Genomic DNA, 18,774 nt, shown 5'->3' with positions numbered 1-18,774 from the left:
CATTGCTCTCCAATCAAACATGGCAGACAGAACAACCACATTGATCTTTAGTCTCATGGAACAAACTCCACAAAGGAATTTTTAAATGACTTAAACTCACAAAGATGAAAAGCACAAGAGACAAAGACACAGCCAATGAGAGCAATAGTAAGAGAAAGCTGGAGCCTAAACCTATAGAAAAACAACTCAACTGGTCTCCCAGAAAGACCCACACACTGAGGGAACTGGTTCCTCCAAAGGTGGGGATTCTGGGTAAGCCTAAAGACAGTTGGATTGACTAAAATTTTGTATAAAGTCCATTTTGGGGGCAAGCAATGTGGCACAATGGCTAAGCTACCTCTCGCACCAGCATAGCTTATCAGAGTGCCAGCTCAAGTTCAGATTGTTCCCTTCCAACCCAGCTTCCTATTAATGTGCCCAAGTGGTTGGGGTCCTGTCACGCAGGTGGGAGACCCTGATGGAGCTCCTGGCTCCTGGCTTCAATCTGTCCCAGTCCCAGCTGTCGTGGGTATTTTGAGGAGTAAACCAGTGTTTGAAAGATTTCTCTGTTTCTCTCTCTCTCTCTCTCTCTCTCTCTCTCTCTGATTTTGCCTTTCACATACAAAAATAAATCTTTAAAAATAAATAAATAGGGGACCAGCACTGTGGTGTAGTGGCCTGTGGTGCCGTGGCCTGTGGTGCCATCATCCCATATGGGCACTGCTTCATGTCCTAGCTGCTCCTCTCCAGGTCCAGCTCTGCTATGGCCTGGAAAAGCAGTAGAAGATGGCCCAAGAAGCTCCTGGCTCCTGGCTTTGGACCAGCCCAGCTCCGGCCATTGAGGCCACTTAGGGAGTGAACAAGCGAATGGAAGTGGAAGGTGTCTGGTGCGTAACAAATCTTCCCAGGCAGACAAATCAATTAATTCACAAGCTTTTATTGGGATTCCGCTCCCAGGCAAGGTTCCCCAGTCCCAACAGAGTGTGTCAGAGGTTGGGAGGGCTCCTTTTATAGATACAGGGCGTGGGGGTTAAAGGTCGAGACAGGTCTGATCCTCATTGGTTGACCTTGACAAGGACTTTTCTTCCCCGCAAGTGCTGGTAGGGACTCTCCATTCCCGGAAGTATAAGCCTTCTCTCCTTGCGGATCCCAAAGCTACCAACAAGACCTCTCTCTCTGTGTTTCCTTCTCTCTGTAACTCTGCTTCTCAAATAAATAAATAAATAAATCTTTAATAAATAAATTTATTTAATATTAAATAAATTAATATTTAATATTAAATATTAGATATTTATTTAATAAATAAAATAATCTTTAATAAACAAACTGCTTTCCTCTTGTTTGTTGTCCTTTGTCAGCCTAGGCTCCGAATCCCCTAGGACACTTGGATTGAGTTCCCACCTCCCAGCTTCGCCCTTGACATTGCTGTCATTTGGGGAATGAACCAGCTCCCTCTGTCACATACTGTTTCTGTTTTCTCTTTCTCTAACTAATTAATTAAATACATGCTGGATTCCAAAGACGTAGTATGAAGAAACTGCCATACCAATAATTTTATATTGATTAAAATAATAGATGTATTTTCCCATTTATTTTATTGATCAATAAACCTGGGGAAAAATTATCTCTAATGTCTTGCATATTCAAATATCCGGGGGAAAGGTGTTTGGATAAACCTGGAATTTGTCTCTGATTTTCTTCTCACTTTTCTCTGTTGCCCTCAACGAAGGACTGAAATACTCCTGATATGAGCTGCTGGCCTCCCAGACTGGGTACTTGGATGTAATAGATGTAAAATTTTAGATGTAGTGGGTTACATATAAAATATTAAAATTGATTTGACCAGTCTCCTTACACTGTCTTAATGTGGTTCCTAGAAAACTTAAAAGTAGCTAAGTGGATCCATTACATTTCCATAAACAGCCTTGTTGGGAAGGACACTTTGTGTTCCAAACCAGTTTGCCAGCTTTTGTTAGGAAGAGTTCAAGAGGAAGATAAGTGGGAGAGGAGTGGTGAGAGGAGAGGAGAGAGAGGAACCTACAGGGAGAATTAGCACAAACAAACCTTGCCTGTGGGGAACAATTTGGGGGATTTGGTGGGTGAAAGTTTCCACCAGATGCAGATTAAGGAAAGAAAAGGGAATTGAAGAAATATCCTCTGGGTTGAGAATCGGAGTCCCTGCAGTTTTCTTTTAGAGATTTGCATCTCTAAAGGCTGGAATGCATGTTTGATTTCTTCTTGGCTGCTAGCTCACCTTCTTGGATTATTATTCTGGGAAACAGCCTCCCGAGGGGGGCATGAGGGCATGACTTATCTGAGTTACTCTATAATTCTTAATACTCGTTTGAATTAGTCCACAAAGCTTTATATTACTATTTTATTTATGTATTTGAGAGGCAGAGGGACAGAGAGACACAGACAGACAGAGAGCTCCCATCTGCTTGTTCACTCCTCAAATGCCCACGATGGCCAGGTCTGGACCAGTCTGAAACCAGGATTCAAAAGTTCAGTTCAGGTCTCTCACGTGCTTGGCAGGAACCCAACTAGTTGAGCCATGACTGCCTCCCCAGGTCTGCCTTGGCCAAAAGCTGGAGTCAGGAGCCGGAGCTTGGTGTGGAACTCAGGTGCTCTGACATTGGACACAGGCATATTAACTGGTAGGCTAAACACACGCTTCCACACACTGTTTATGACTCTTTTTCCCATCATTCCCCCATTCCAATTCTTTCTACCTTTCCATCAGGGGCCCAGAGAAACAAAATGAAGGTAGATTCTTCAGTGCGGGAGGATTCCCACCAATCCCATCCCACTTGATCTCTTTCTCTGTTAGACGCCAGGTTGGTCCCTTGTGCAGGTCACAGCGATAGTGTGACCACACTAATGGAGGTGTTGTCCTTGAGAGCTGCTTACCCACCAGGTTCTTTCTTAAAGATGAAGACTCATTTGCTTTGCCTGAAAAATCAGAATCCGATTGGAGAAACAAAGTTGGTGTTCATTCAGCAAGTCCAAGCGATGACTCTGGAAACCATTGGAAATGACTGCTCCACGAGGCTCTGTTTGGCTACAGGTTTTATCCTTTTTCTTACAGGGTGGGCACACGAACCAAGGCAGATTTATGCCATGGTCATCGATCATCTTAAAAGTCAAAGAGGGGCCGGTGGGTAAAGCTGCCACCTGCGGTGCCGGCATCCCATATGGGCACCAGTTCCAGTCCCAGCTGCTCCTCTTCCCATCCAGCTCTCTGCTGTGGCCTGGGAAAGCAGTAGAAGATGGCCCAAGTCCTTGGGCCCCTGCACCCATGTGGGAGACCCAGAAAAAGCTCCTGGCTTCAGATCAGCGCAGCTCCAGCCATGGCGGCCAACTGGGGAGTGAACCAGCGGATGGAATACCTCTCTCTCCCTCTCTCCCTCTCCCTCTCTTTCCTCCTCTCCCTCCCCCTCCCTCTCCCTCTGTGTGTAACTCTGATTTTCAAATAAATAAATAAATAAATAAATTTTTTAAAAAATCAGAGAAAGATACCCTGGTAACACTTATAGACTAGGTTATTAAGAGATCTACTACATTCTCATACTCTGATGTTATCTGATGCGTAGGGAGAGGCAGACAATGGGTTACTCATTCAGAGACTGGGTCATTGATCACTCTTCCTATAATGGCCCTCAGACACAAAGCTGAGTCAGAGAGTTTGGTGAAGGCAGGCTGAACCTGTGGGACTCACAGCACAGCTGGTGGCCAGGCCACCCTAGGCCTCTACAATCACCATACCACTCTTTTTTTTTTTTTTCCTTAAAGAAATATTTATTTATCTGAAAGGTAGAATGATAGAATGACAAAGTGAGTGAGGGAGAGAGATCTTCCGTCTGCTGGTTCACCTCACTCCCTCGAATGGCCCCAACAGCCAGCTCTGGCCCAGACAGATGTCAGGAGCTCCATCGTGTTCTTCCACATGGGTGGCAAGAACCCAGGTACTTGGGTCATCATCTGCTGCTTTCCCAGGCACAGTAGCAGCGAGCTTCATTGGAAGGAGAGCACCTGGCACTCAAACCAGTGCTCCCACAGGGAATGCTGGATGCCAGCCCTACCATGCCACTCTAAGTGGACACGTAACAAGACACCGCTTCCCTAGTTTCCTCATCCATTAAGCATCCATGCCTTCCTTTTACAAATCTTCTGCAGTAAAATTGTCCAAGGAAACTCACGGCTCCATCCTGTGGGCAAATCCACTTTCTGAAATGTAGGAACAAGAATTCAGGATGGGAGCAAGAGGAGAGACACAGTGCCCACGACCAGCCCCTCTGATCAGCTCTGAGTACGCCTGGACTTCCTCGCGCTCTGGATAACTTGCGACCCTTGGGGATTAGATGACCAGTAATCGCTCAGGGCCAACAGCCTTTCCCCCTTCCCTTTCCTGTTCTTCAGCTCATCCCTTTTCCCTAAACTTCCTTCCTACTTCTCTCAGGCACACGTCTCCTCCTCTCTGTTCCCTCTCCACAAAGAGTCTGCAGCCTCTTTAGAACCACAGTCGGAAGACTAGTTTGTTACTGCTCAGAGGGTTTTGCATTGTAAACCAGTGATAAACTGATTAAAAAGAACTGAAATCTCCGGAGTGTAGTTGCAAAGTCCTGGATATTGTGAGAGGTGGGAGTTCTTTTCTAGGGCTCCAACATCATAACGCTACAGCAAGCTGCTTCATTTCATTGGACAAGGGATGCTTTCTCAGGACTTTATTTTGAGAGCCTCTTTGCATCCTCATGAGACTGCTAGCCAAGTGATGCTTTGAAAAAGGCACAGCACCGTGGTAGGACATGGTTGAATTATCTTTCGAATGTTGTTTTAGTCAGTTTTTCAGGACTACAACAAAATACTTGAGACAAGCTACTTATGAAGAAAGATTTATTTCATGAAGCTCATCATTTTGGAGATGCATAGTCCATGATCTGGCAACCCCACTGGTTGAGCATCTGGTGAGGGTATTTTTGCTGGCACAGTCCAGAGGAAGCACAGAGTACACATGGCAGTGTGTTTCTGTCTGTCTTTCCTTATAAAGCCACCATGATGTCATCATAGGGGATCTATCCTAAAAACCTAATCCATTCTAATCACTTGCCAATGACCTTGCCAGTAAACACCATAATTTGATTAAGTTTCCACCCTCTTAATGCTATTAACATAAGACTTTGGGGACCAGGTCGTTGACATATGGGAGACACCCAAACCATCCATACCATAGCCGATGAGCTGGTGTGTTTCTATGCTAGCAATAATTTATAATAATATCCTTTTTATCAGAGCATAAAATTAAGGATTTCTTCTCTCTGAAAAACAAAACACACACATAGACACACACACAGACACACAGAGCGAGAGCGAGAGAGAGAGAAAGAGGGAGACAGACAGGATCCATCAGGGAGAAAACTTTATAACAGCATCCCCAGTCCACATCTTTCCAAGGCTGGTTCATTCATTCAAGTCTCGGCTCAATTATCACTTCCTCTGAGATGTCTCTCCTGACTACTCAGTCTATGGTAGCAATTTCCTTGCCTCGTTCCATCTGCATAATACTATAGTGCCTCATTTTGCTCCTTCATATTTACTATTACCTTAAATTTTCTTGCTCACTTATTTTACTATCTTCCCCATTAGAATATAAACTCCATAAGGGTAGCAATCTCCCTTGCCTTGTGCTCTCTCTCCAGTACTTGGTACATGCTAGATGTTCAATACTTATCTGGTAAATGAACGCATATGTGAACGAGAGAGAGAGAGAGAGAGAGAGGACGCAAGAGGAAGAATTTGCTAGGCCATAGGAAGAGTCGTGTTCCTCTATGTTCTTTCGTGGGGGCAGGGTTAACTGCAAATGTTCAGACACCCATCAGACATTGCAGAATATTTAATGAAGCCACAAGCAATGGAGGGCCTGCAGGTAGGCTGCCCAGTATTCTAAAAGAGAAGAGAACAGAGTGCCCAGATAGCTCAATCGGAAGAGCATCAAAAAAGAAGAGAAGTGTGCTTTACCTGGAAACATTAGTCCCATTGTTTGGTTTCAAGCCGAACGTGCCCAGAAAGTATAGACTCTCTTGGAACAGGTTCTTGCCAAAGGGATTAGAATACTGTGAGGGAGAAAAGATTAATGTGAAGTTGATCAGTGTAGACTTCAAAAGGTACATACTGTACCTGGGAACGCAGCCAAAGCACGAGGGCTGGGTGTGGACTGCCAACCCTCAGGTGTGAGCCCTGCTCCCAGAGAAGTCACATGTGCAATGGAGCGTGGCCCGGGAATGATGCGACCTTGTGCAAAATGAACTTAATGGGATCACTAATGATGCAGATGTGCCTTGATTTCAAGGAGGATTTGGGCCCATTAGGGGGAATCATCACAGATCCCTTTTTGGCAAAAGTCCAGACAGAAACATGTGTGGTCGTGCAGCACTGTAACGGGAAGGACATACTCCTGAGTGGGCCCATCTGGATCAAGCAGACAAAGCCAGATCAGGGAGGCTTCCTTCCCTTCCAGTGAATACCTGGAAATGTCTAGAAGGGCCGGGGCAAGACTGCCTGTCGGCTGTGGTCTGCTACACGGAGGCAAGGAAGTGCCCAGAACAATGAGAGCGCCTCGGCCCGAGTTCTTCACTTCTGATTCCCAGATCTGTTAGCTCATTGTTCTCCTATCTCAAACTTGTGAGGTTGGAAGGGCAGCTGCTGTTTTCATAACCACTTCTAAGTGTAGGGACTGGAGCGGAGTACACCTGTGGCTTATCCAAGGTCAACTTGCTGGGAGCCAGTGTTTACCCCAGGCATGTGTTAAGATGCCCGTGACCCACATCAGAGTGCTGGTGTTTGCCTCTCATCTCTAGCTCCTGACTCCAGTTTTCTGCCAACGCAGACCCTGAGATGAAGTGGTGATGGCTCAGGTGATGGGATTTCTCTCACCCGGTGAGTCTGGCCTGTGTTCTTGGCTCCTGCCTTCAGTCCAGACCCAGCCTGTGCTGCTGTGGGCATTTGGAAATTGAACCAATGATGGGAACATATGTGCCTTCTCTCTCACTCTCTCTCTTTCTCTCTCTCGTAAATACAAAGAAATAGAGAAAAATAGTAGGATAAACAGGGCTTTCTCCATCAGGTTTCACAAATGTGGATTCTCTGCAGTGGAACCTGCTGGGTTGTGTGCTGAAAATGCCCCACCGTAGGAGAGGAAGAGCGTTTTTTTCCTCCTTCCCTTCTGAGTTCTTGGCTGGGGCCTCCATGACGAAATACAGATTAGCAAGAGAAAAAGCACAGAAATATATGTAATGCAAGTTTTATGTGATACGGCAGCATTCATAAGGAAATGAAGACCAGAAGAAGTAGTTAAACTTAAGTGTTTTTATGGCAGGCTTGATGAAGAGTGGAGATTCGCAGAGAAATGTGGTAGGAGCATAATAAGATGTGAGCTAAGCATAACGAGCCAGGGGGCCAGCCAGGCCTGTTCATTCAAATTCCTCTGTGTTCCTTCCATTTCAGAAATAAGGATGCTCCTCTTCCCTGAGTGTGGGGACTGTAGCTCTCACGTGAGGGTCTTAGGACCTGCTTCAGAGAGGCCTCCCTGCACCTGCCATTTCTCAAATTTCTTTGCCTTCAAGCACCCAGGACACCAACCTGGTGTGCCCTGAATCTCATTACCAAATCCAGAAGTCTGTTAGCAGAGGCTACTGGGGCCCAGGGCCCAGAAACCTGTACTTTTATTAGAAATTCAAGATGATTTTTATGCATACTAATTACTTAGCATGGCACACCCCCCTCAACCCTTAAGCAATATGTAATCCACTGAGCCCTTGGCTCAATTCTGAGCTAATCTATTCTTGTATTGTTTCCCTCAACTAGTCCCTCTTTGAACTGGAAACATCAGGAGTTATTAGAAAAGAGGGTTGTGACACTACAAAGAGGAATGAAGACATGTTGACAGGGACTATTTGAAGCTGTAGCATGGAACACTTGTTAAAACAATCATAATTAAATTGTAGATTGTAAAACATAGCAAAGCCTGGGAGTACGCTCTTCAGCAGCTGAAGCAACAGGCGACCCAAGTAGCTGATCAAGTGTTCCAGGAGTCAAAGGAGCTGACAAAGAGCTTCAAAGTCATCGGGACTGGCATCACAAAAGTCATCCAAACCAAAGCTCCATTGGCAGCCTCGAAGGTTGCTGAGACAAGATATGTTGCAACAAGTTCTGGGGTGAAATATAACAAGCGTTTCAAGCAGCTGTTGAATTTTAAAGCAGGAATAAGGAAAGATCTACCACAGCATCCAAAGCAGCTTAAGGAAATGCGCAGGGCCAACAGACAATGGATTCTTGGGGAGAGGGAAATTAGATTTATAGCCAATTTTTAATGTAAAGTATTGAGTTTTATGAGCCTGCAAGATAAACGATCTTACTTAGGACTATACTAATTTAGTAGCGGTAAGCGTTGATTCTAGATCTGTAGTAACCCTGACATCTGTAGAGTTCTTTATGGTTGTGATGACTCCCATGTGATCCTAGAGCGTTCATTTATTTTTAAGATGCACTTTATGTATTTGAGATATTCCATTTGCTGATTTAGTCTTCAAACGTCTGTGGCAGGATGGCTGGGCTGAAGTCAGGATCTGAGTCTCTTCCACGGGACATCTGGGTCTCCGTACTGGGGACGTCATCCCCTGCCTCCCAGGCACATTGGCAAGAAGCTGAATGGGGAGTGCAAGGTGGATGGCTAAGCTCACTGCACCACAATGCCTGCCCCTCAATTTTCGCTCTTTGAAGTAAAACATACTCAACTTAAAATTCACCTTTTTAGCCATTTTTAAAGCAGCAGTGAGCACCATTACCACCATCCATCTCCAGAACTTCTTCATCTTCCCCAAGTGAAACTGCACCTGTTGAACCCAGCTCCCCATTCGCCCTCCCCCCTACCTGGCAGTGGTACCCTCCATCCCCTTGCCAGACACCTGTGTTCTAACACCCTGCTGTCTCTAAACTTGACCTTTGAGTCTTTGTTTCCTACAAAAACAGCAATAACTCCCAACTGGTTTCACATTAGCGCTAATCACTCCACTTTGCCGTCTGCCTAGGATGTGGTGGCCCAAGCCTAACAAACCCCAGGAAACTTTCATACTTATTTTCAACACAGAGAGAGAAGGCTTCCTGGTCAGCCTCACAGGATAGAGCCAACCATGATGGCAGCTACTGGCCATAACCGCAAAGCGGGCAAGAGCTGAGCCTCCTCCAGGACCCCACCTGCATTCCCCCACCTGCCACATCACAAAGTGTCAGGAGGACCTCTTCCCGGGAAGTCGTGATCCATCCCACGTCGCTCTCCCAAGAGCACATCCTGATAAAGGATCCCTTAGACACAGTAGCATCTCACCCTAAGGAGTGACCCTCTGGAGACAGAATTTCAGGTCTGATCATCAAATGAGCCTTATTTCCCATTCTGCTGGAGGGAAAAAAAGAATAATAAGAAGAAAATCTGTTTCTCTTCAGTAGCTCCCTAGCCCCCCAGTTATGCCTTACGTTCAATGGTCTTCCTTCCTCATTTTGTTTTGGGGAAAGGGGTGGCAGCAGTTGCTAACGGCTTCTGTATAATTCAGAGGACAAGCCCAAGAAGGGATCCAGCTGGAGGCGCCCCAGAGAGAGGCAGAGAGAAGCCGGGGCTTCCTGGTTGGGAGAACGAGCCTTGGCTGCCACAAGTCTGGGCATCACCAGTGGTGGGGATCTGTGCCTTTTCTGGGCTGGACTCTGGGGGAGCAGTTGGAACCTGGAAGTCAGGCCTCTAGAATGTCTCTGTAGGAGGGCCTGAGGGGTGGCAATCGGGTTGAAAGGCCAAGAAGCACGTGGCAAGCTGTTTGCATGGCTTTATATGAAACGTCTTCCAAAGGTTTGGGGAGAAATGCATATTATGCAAATCTACACATGGATTTCAAAAATCTTTTGTATCCAACTAAACTTATCTTCTAATTCTATTTTTCATGAACTTTTTGAACTACCCTCACATATAACTATGAGAAAATACTAATTATTTATACAAGGAATAGAGGGAGGCACTGACCAAGGTTGGGAGGGAAAGACCTAAAGTTTCCCTGAAACTCCTTCCGCCACCACCAGCCAAACTGGTCACGTGACTACTGCCTCAGGGAACATCTACAACTACACAATCTTGAAACCGTGATTAAGGGCCCGTGAGGCAGCAGACGTGCAGGAGAAACCTCTTAGTCCAATAGCTATCACATGACAAAGCAGGCAGCACTAATAATGGTGCCTATTTCATCGACTAACTCGGCCCTGTTCCATTTTTATGTTATCAAGTAGGTCCCCGGGTTCCAGTACAGCCTAATGAAGGCGGATTTCAATAGTTAATATCCGGGACTCCACCAGCCAGGCCAAGGGGGGACTTCCGGATTTGGACAAACAGAGATGTACGTTTCCTCACACCTTGATGACGTGGAGTGCATTGCTACCTGCTACCTGTCACTTAGGCATCAGCGGGATAGTGGGGAGGGGGAAGAAGTTAGAGTGATCCCCTCATTACGGGCAGTTGGAAGGCTGCTAGGCTCCGCCCTCCTGCGTCTGCCTTTAGTTGGCAAAAGACAAATGAGCCCGGTGCCGCCTGAACCACAGTGTGCAGGCGGAGTCTGCCAGGATGTTTGCTTGGGGAGCTGCGCTGTTCTTTATCTCAGCAGGTGTAGTTTCATCACATGATTGTCTTGGATCTGCTTTTCCCGGCTCCAGCCCAGGCTTGCCAACTCAGAAAACCAGCGCTGGGAAATAAATAGGCCTTCTCTGTGTCAGCCCAGAAGACATGAGGAGTCCTTTGCCGCGGAATATAACGAACACTTCCTGACTCCCAGGGTTAGAAAAGGCCTCGCCCTCTCCCTGCCCCTGAGGCCTACAAGCCGGACCGTCCTCTTCAGAGGCAACTCACAGAAGGCAGCCAGGCTGGGCCTGCGCCTGCCCTGCCCCGTCCCTAGCTTTAAGCTCACCAGCAGACCAGTCAAATACAGAAGATCGGGAGCCTCTGTGAGCACACAACCACAGAGCCAAGTGCTGGGCTGTTTTGGAAACTTCCGGTACCACTTGGCATCTCGAGCCTGGAGAGTTATTTCTACTGCAGTTGAAGGTCACCTTGGACAGGTAAGTTTACTTTCTGGAAACTGATGGCAGGGGAACCAGCAGCAGGTGCCTCCCCAGCCCGGGTGTGAAAGGCTCAGCTCGTTAGCCTGCGAGCAGAGACAAGGCTCACCTGGGCCCATCCACACGTGAGAGCCTGGTGGGGTCCTGGGAAGCCGGGTCAAGGGCTGGGCTTCCCCTTTCTGGCTACAGAAGTTCCCTCTGGGTGTTTGTTTCGGATGGAAGCTGCTGTAGGAGCCCAGGATTTTGTGTAGCCTTGACAGAGATCCGCAGGACAAACACCGTGTCTGAATTCCAGCGACTGCTCAGTAGAGCCCGACTCATGTGATGACCCCAATGCACCTGCTTTGAGTTCAGCTAAAAGGGTGTTTCATTCAATAAGCTCTTCTGTGAACCCTATTATAGAAAAAAATACAGTTTAACATTCTGTACACAGGCTAGTGTTTTGGCCCAGCAAGTTAAGCTGCCACCTCTGATGCTAGCATCCCATCTGAGAGTTCAGCGTGCTCACCATTACACCATGGAACCCAGCGCTAGCATCCCATATCAAAGTGCTGCTGCCTTCCCAGGCACATCAGCAGAGACAGACAGAGATCTTCCATGCACTGGTTCACTCCCCAGATACCCCCAACAGCCAGGCTGGACCAAGCCCAAGCCAGGAGCCAGGAACTCAGTGCACGTCTCCCAAGTGGGTGGCAGGGACCCAGGTACTCGAGTCATCACCTGCTGCTTCGCAGAGTGCACGTCAGCAGGAAGCTTGACCAGAAGCAGAAGAGCCTCGGAGGCCAGCACTGTGGCACAGCAGGTTAAGCCGCTGCCTGGGACACCAGCATCCCATAGGAGTACTGGTTCGAGTCCTGGCTGCTCCACTCCCAGCCCAGCTCCTTACTAATGTGCCTGGAAAAGCAGCAGAACATGACCAAGTGTTCACATGGGAGAGCTAGACGGAGTTTCAAACTCCTGGCTTCGGCCTGGCCCAGCTGGAACAATTATGGCTGTTTGGAGAGTGAACAAGCAGACAGAAGATCTCTCCCTCTGTCTGTAACTCTGCCTTTCAAATAAATAAACAAATCTTAAAAAAAAAATAAAAATAAAAGAAGGAGAAGGAGAAGAAGCAGCAGCAGCAGCTGCTACAGGATTGTTAGGACCCAAACCAGCCTCTGAGATGGGATGCAGACATCTTAACAGCTAGGCCAAGTGCCCATCCCTAAACTTATCTTTGAATCCTATTTTCCCATGAGCTTTTGAAGACCCTGTGTTTTATGAGGCACTACTCATGTGAGCCCCTACAGCTCCTCACAAGACAACAGCATCCCCCTCTGTCAGAGTCATACCCATGAACTTGAGATAAAGCAATTTCCTGTAAGAGAACAGCCAGTATCTAGATTTTTGAGCCTGTCCTTAATGCCTGGCTTGAAACTCAGAAAAGCTGTACATGTGATTGTTGTTTTTTGTAAGTTTTCTACTCAAGGCTTTTCCTAGAATAGGCCTTGCCCCACATTCCCTGTTTTCAAGTTGCCTATTTGTCTCTCGAGCTCAATCACACAGCTCCTCTGTGAAGCTCCCGATCCTCTACACCTGGAAGGAGAATGCCACAGCTATGACGGGGCTGTGCTGAGCAGAAACCCTGCCCCTGTCCCGGACTCATCCCTGCACCTTCTGTCTCAGGAGCACCGGACTCAAACTTGGAAATGAAAAGAAGCTGATGAACTTCACGTTGCCCTAGTCCACCTCCATCCATGACCAGCCCTACACACTTAGCTTTCCTCCTGCTTTACATGGATGACTCCCCAAATGTGATCCCTTTAAAGATATTCCATAGGAAACGTATATACAATGTAAAGTTCATGGAAATGAAATTAAAAGATTTATTTTAGTGCAGAACAATTTTGAAATCCATGCATAGTTCTTTCATAATACTCATTTTCTTTCTTTCTTTCTTTTTTTTTTTTTTTTTTTTTTGACAGGCAGAGTGGACAGTGAGAGAGAGAGACAGAGAGAAAGGTCTTCCTTTGCCGTTGGTTCACCCTCCAATGGCCGCCGCAGCTGGCGCGCTGCGGCCGGCGCACCACGCTGATCCAATGGCAGGAGCCAGGTGCTTCTCCTGGTCTCCCATGGGGTGCAGGGCCCAAGCACTTGGGCCATCCTCCACTGCACTCCCGGGCCACAGCAGAGAGCTGGCCTGGAAGAGAGGCAACCAGGACAAAATCTGGCGCCCCGACTGGGACTAGAACCCGGTGTGCCAGCGCTGCAAGGCGGAGGATTAGCCTAGTGAGCCGCGGCGCCGGCCTTCATAATACTCATTTTCTATAAATCCTTTCAAGATCCTTCAGTGCATGGGTTTCAGTTTTTTTAAAGATTATTTAGTTATTTGAATGGCTGAGAGGAGAGAGAGAAAGAGAGGGAGAGAGAGAGAGAAAAAAGAGAGAGAGAGAAAGGTCTCCTATCTGCTGGTTTGCTTCCCAGCTGAGCCAGGCTGAAGTCAGGTGCCAGGAACTTCATCTGGGTCTCCACATGGGTGGCAGGGACCCAAGCACTTGGGCCATCATCTGCTGTTTTCCCAGGCACATTAGCAGGGAGCTGGATCAGCAGAGCAGCTGACCTTTGAACCAGTGCTCATTTGGGATGATGGCGTCGCAGGAGGCAGCTTAACCCACTGAACCACAATGCCAGCCCCTCAATTTTTTTGTACCAAAAGAAACTTATGTTTTAATTTAATTTTCCAAATCTTTTTGAAGTACCCTGGTACGCACTGCATGAGCTCATTACTGTCCAGTCGCTGCTTAACAAGTGTTGCTGAGCCACCCACCCATGCACCACTTCCACCCTGGAAGGGCCCTACATGGTTAGGCAGGATGATTTCCAGCTCCTGGGAACTACAGGACAATCTGGGACAGAGGTAAAATAATGTGACCTCAGGAAATACATCTTTATAACAGCTTGGAAGGCCAAGCTCAAATACAGAAATCTTGAACTTCTCTGTCCATGCTGGGACAGCAGAATGAACAGAGTTGGCCATTGGCCCCTGGCCCACCCCTATTTCTCTTCTCAGCACAGGCTCTTACCTACAGTCCATGGACTTCCACAATCCACATTCTCACTCACGGTTCACCTCACCCCCATCAACAAACAACAAAGGTGCCTTGGGCACCTTGCAGGCCTAGGAGTAAGTAATTTAGTGGTGTGGTCTGTTTCTTGGGAAAAGGTACCTGGAGAAGAAGCTTGGCTCAAGCCCAGGAGTGGGTTCTGGAAGGGGAACATCCCATTGGCCTTGTGGATTCTTTGTACCATGAGAAGTGCAATCCAAGAGGGCTGGAGAGAGTCTGCAGCCTGAGACTCAGGCAGAGGGCATGACTGGTGAGATGCGATGGTCTGGATAAGATGCAGTCACTCTAGAAGCCAGGAAGACCCCGGGTAAGAGGCAGCCCAGGGAAGAAGGGGATGGGGGAGAGAAAGAGATATCTGGGAACAGAGGGTGAGGGAACAGGCAGGTGGGGAGCAGTGCCTCAGGCAACACTGCCTGGCTTCCCAGGAGCCTCCTGGGTCCTGGGCTTAGCCCCTGCCTCGGCTGCTGCCCCCCATACTTCTCTACAGGCCCCTGTGGATACCATAGAATGTAAGCCCTTTTCTGCCCAAACTAGTTGGAACAGGTTGTTATTACTTGAAAAATAAATAAATAAAACTTGACAAAATACTATTTACTTTGTGGCAAAGGAAATCAAAGTTTTCCCAGAGAGGGAGACAGAGAAAGAAAAGGGTGAAAGACAGAGGCTTGGGAAAGATAAATTTAGAATGCAGAAGTGAAAAAAGGGGGCCAGAGAAAGAGTTGTGGTGGAAGCAGGGGCCAAGCTAGCTCACTAGGGTGGGCATGTTAGAGGAAGATGAGGTTTTGTTAGGTAGGAAGTCAGATATGAGCTTATGTGTGTGTGACAAAGGCCTAAAGAGCTGACATCTAGGTCCAGCATCCACATCTCAAAGGCATCCCAATAACCTTCCAAGGGCAGCCCAGTATTTGCATCCTGCCCTGCCCTCTTCTACCAGGTAACCTGCCAGATGGGGGTCCCCGCCCCTTCTGCCTGATAATCTTCCAGGTGCAGCCCAGTATCTGCACTTCAAATATCCTGCTCAGATCCTGATCCTCCAGGGGGTACTGCCCATCCTTCTTCTAACCAGGGTGGCGCCAGCCAGGCTCCTCCCTATCTGATAACTTCAGTGGGAAAACTCAGGAAGGAATTTTTCTATTTACATCCAAAAAGTTCTTTGTTCTAGGAGGAGCAGAGGTAGGGAGGCAAGACCCACCCCTTAAACAGCACCACTCCCACCCCACCCCCCACTCCCAACCCCCCACCCCACCCCACCCCACCCCACCCCCATCCCCGTCTCAACCAGACTGCACACTCAGCCCTCTCTGCTGACCACCCGCCTGGCTGGGCCAGGTGTAATCTCTCCACTCAACCATGTAACCTCGCTCTCCCCCAGTCTGAGCGACTGGGCACTCTTTCTCAGGTTCTGTCTGGAGAGGTACCCATCATTCTTATGGATGTCCCTACCCTAATAAACCTTGCTATTTGCTTTCCATTTACTCTCTGTCTCATGCCTGAATTCTTTCTTGGGCGAAAACAAGGACCCTGTCATTCACGGGTAACAGTTTGAGAAAGACACTGGACTTGGTGACAAAGGGGCCATAAGTAGCCCTCAAGAAAGCACAGCTGGTGGGGCTGGTGTTATGGCAAGTTGTTAAAATCTACACTTGCAAAAGGAGCATCCCATATCAGAACCCTGGCCTTGGCTCCTACTACTCTGCTTCTGATGCCACTCCCTGCTAGTGCACCTGGGAAAAGCAGCCGATTATGGCCCAGGGACTTGTATCCCCTCCTGCCCATGTCTGGGAGACCTGGACGAAGTTCCCAGCTCCTGGCTTTGCTGTGGCCCGTGCCTGGCTGCTGCAGGCATTTGAGGGAGTGGATGGAACTCCCCCCACCTCTCTCTGTTTCTCCTTCTATCTCTGTCACTCTGCCTTTCAAATAAATGAATAAGCAAACCTTTTTGAAAGCAAGCAAGCAAGCACAATTAGATACAAATATTGGCAAAAGGACACACGCTGTGCTGAGAAGACCCCTGGCAGCCACTCCTAGTGGGCTGAGGGCTTCCCCCTTCCCCTGGACACACAGTGGACCTGGCTGCCCCGCCTGTGTGGCAGCTTCCAGCAGGAACAAGGCCTGTTGGAGTGTGTTAGAGAAGAGGGAATTGAGGGCCAAGATCCTGAGTGGGCGCCTTGAAAACCAAGCACACAAAGAACCAGTGAGTTCTTGGGAACCTCCCCAGGCTTCTCCTGGAACCCTTGGAACTGCCTTTTCCTCTTCTTCTGCATTCCTTTAGGAGAGCTGAGCACAACCGCCACTGCTCTGGCTGCCAGGGAAGGCAAGCCAGCCACCTCCCGTCTTCCTCATCGTGCGTGTGTGTGTGTGTGTGTGTGTGTTCGTTCCAGGTGGGGTGGGGAAGAAGATCCCCTGCAGAATTTTTCTTCTGCGATCTGAGGACAACTCCAAACTGACAGAAGTTAACTTCTTAGGCCGGCGCCGCGGCTCACTAGGCTAATCCTCCGCCTAGCGGCGCCGGCACACCGGGTTCTAGTCCCGGTCGGGGCGCCGGATTCTGTCCCGGTTGCCCCTCTTCCAGGCCAGCTCTCTGCTGTGGCACGGGAGTGCAGTGGAGGATGGCCCAGGTGCTTGGGCCCTGCACCCCACGGGAGACCAGGAAAAAGCACCTGGCTCCTGGCTCCTGCCATCGGATCAGCGCGGTGCGCCGGCCGCAGCGCGCCGGCCGCGGCGGCCATTGGAGGGTGAACCAACGGCAAAGGAAGACCTTTCTCTCTGTCTCTCTCTCTCACTGTCCACTCTGCCTGTCAAAAAAAAAAAAAAAAAAAAAAAAAAAAGAAGTTAACTTCTTAAGGAAGCCCCCGCTTTGGCTGCCTGTTGGTGGAGCGCCAACAGCGGGACCAGCCTGCCAAGCCTGCAGCGTCTTGGAAGGCAGCAGGCCGCTTCTCACCGGGGAATCGGCGATGCGGGACAGCCTGTGCTCGGGACTTTTCCGCTGGGACAGGGGCTGGGAGAAAATTCTGCCAGGGTGAGGTGTGGTCCTCCGTGGATCAGCCCCTCCAAGAGGCTCCTCCCCTGCGAGCCCCCTCCACGCCCGCTTCCGCTCTAGCCCATCTCCAGCCCTAGTCTTCTCCAGGCTGGGGCACCTGGGCCAGGGGTGAAGGGAGGACAGAGTCCGCCACCTGGTCCCTCCTGCATGGCTTATGAAAAGGCACCATTGTCAACAACTTCTCCCCTCCCTGACTCAGCCCCTCCAGGCTCCCCGCAACAGTGTGCTCCTCCCCGGAGGGAGGAAAACTCACCTTCAGTCCATGGGGAGAATGGGAGAGCCCTGACTTTTTCCACTTGATCCCCCACCCCGTACCTGTAGCACCTGGGGGTTGGAGTCCCCCTTAACTTCCTCTGTGGGAACATTCTCCCAGGTCCTTCTACCCTCCTCAGGGGATGGAAATTTTTAAACCTATAAACAAAGTTTGTTTTTCTTTGCTGAGGGCTAAAAGGGCGTCACATTTCACATATTTCCCCCCTATTCTGCTGGGACAGGTAGGCCTGTTATCTCCATTCCAACAGAGAGAAGCCACTGTTTGCAGAGGTCCTGGGACCTGCCCAGGTCTGCCGAACAGGTGCATCCTGCCCTTACCTCTGAAGACTGAACCAGGAGAACGAGGTCAAGGTGTACTAGGAGAGGCAGAATCCCAAATCCTTGTCTTTTTCTCTTTTTTAGGAGTAAAGAAATTGAGAGTAGAAAATACATACGAGGGTATTTCAAGAAAGTCTGGCCGGGGGCATCTTCAAAGATTCACAGAAAATGGAATTGAAAGTTATGTGGGGGTCGGTGCTGTGGCGTAGCAGGCAAAGCCGCTGCCTGCAGTGCCAGCATCCCATATGGGTGGTGGTTCAAGGCCAGGCTGTTCCACTTTCAATCCAGCTCTCTGCTATGGCCTGGGAAAGCAGTAGAAGATGGCCCAAGTGCTTGGGCCCCTGCACCCTCGTGGGAGACCTGGAGGAAGCTCCTGGCTCTTGGCTTCGGATCGGCGCAGCTCTGGCCATTGCAGCCAACTGGGGAGTGAACCATCAGATGGAAGACCTCTCTCTCTCTCTCTCTCTCTCCCCCTTTCCTCTCTCTGTGTAACTCTTTCAAGCAAAATAAATAAATCTTAAAAAAAAAAACACATACACTTGTGGGGAGCAACTCGGACTAGACTGTTACTCGAATTAAGACTTATTCTATGCATCTGCTCTCCCGCTGGGAGAGGAGGAAACAGCTTCTACACAGCTGCCTCCAGTTCAACCAGTAACCTGCAGGAGCTGATCCTGCTCCTGATTGGAGGAGGGCAGCGTACTCGGCGTGTGGGTAGCAGAGTTGGGATTGGTGGAAGAGGACTATAAAGGAGGAGAGAGACAACATGCACCAGGAACATCTATCTGAAGGAACACCTGAGCAGCCCCCGAGAGAGCCGGCCGGCGGTGTGCCTCTCCCCCGCGGAAGTGGGGAAAGTGGCAGGGGGAACCGCCCTTCCACAGAGGTGGAAGGGACGGTAGCCAACCCGGGAAGAAC

The 18,774-nt window shown here is 48.9% G+C and overlaps 1 long non-coding RNA gene across 1 annotated transcript; it reads left to right on the top strand.

Moving 5' to 3' along the window:
• Window positions 1-7,888: 7,888 nt before the first annotated feature.
• LOC149120073 (uncharacterized) lies at window positions 7,889-13,005 on the top strand. Its single transcript, XR_016226912.1, has 2 exons — window positions 7,889-11,121; window positions 12,654-13,005. It is a non-coding gene; the product is annotated as an uncharacterized LOC149120073 (long non-coding RNA).
• Window positions 13,006-18,774: the final 5,769 nt, after the last annotated feature.

This window comes from Oryctolagus cuniculus, chromosome 20, assembly GCF_051225735.1.
Source record: "Oryctolagus cuniculus isolate XC-2025 breed Fujian yellow rabbit chromosome 20, ASM5122573v1, whole genome shotgun sequence".
NCBI lineage: Eukaryota > Metazoa > Chordata > Mammalia > Lagomorpha > Leporidae > Oryctolagus > Oryctolagus cuniculus.
This window is presented reverse-complemented; position numbering and strand designations above follow the sequence as displayed.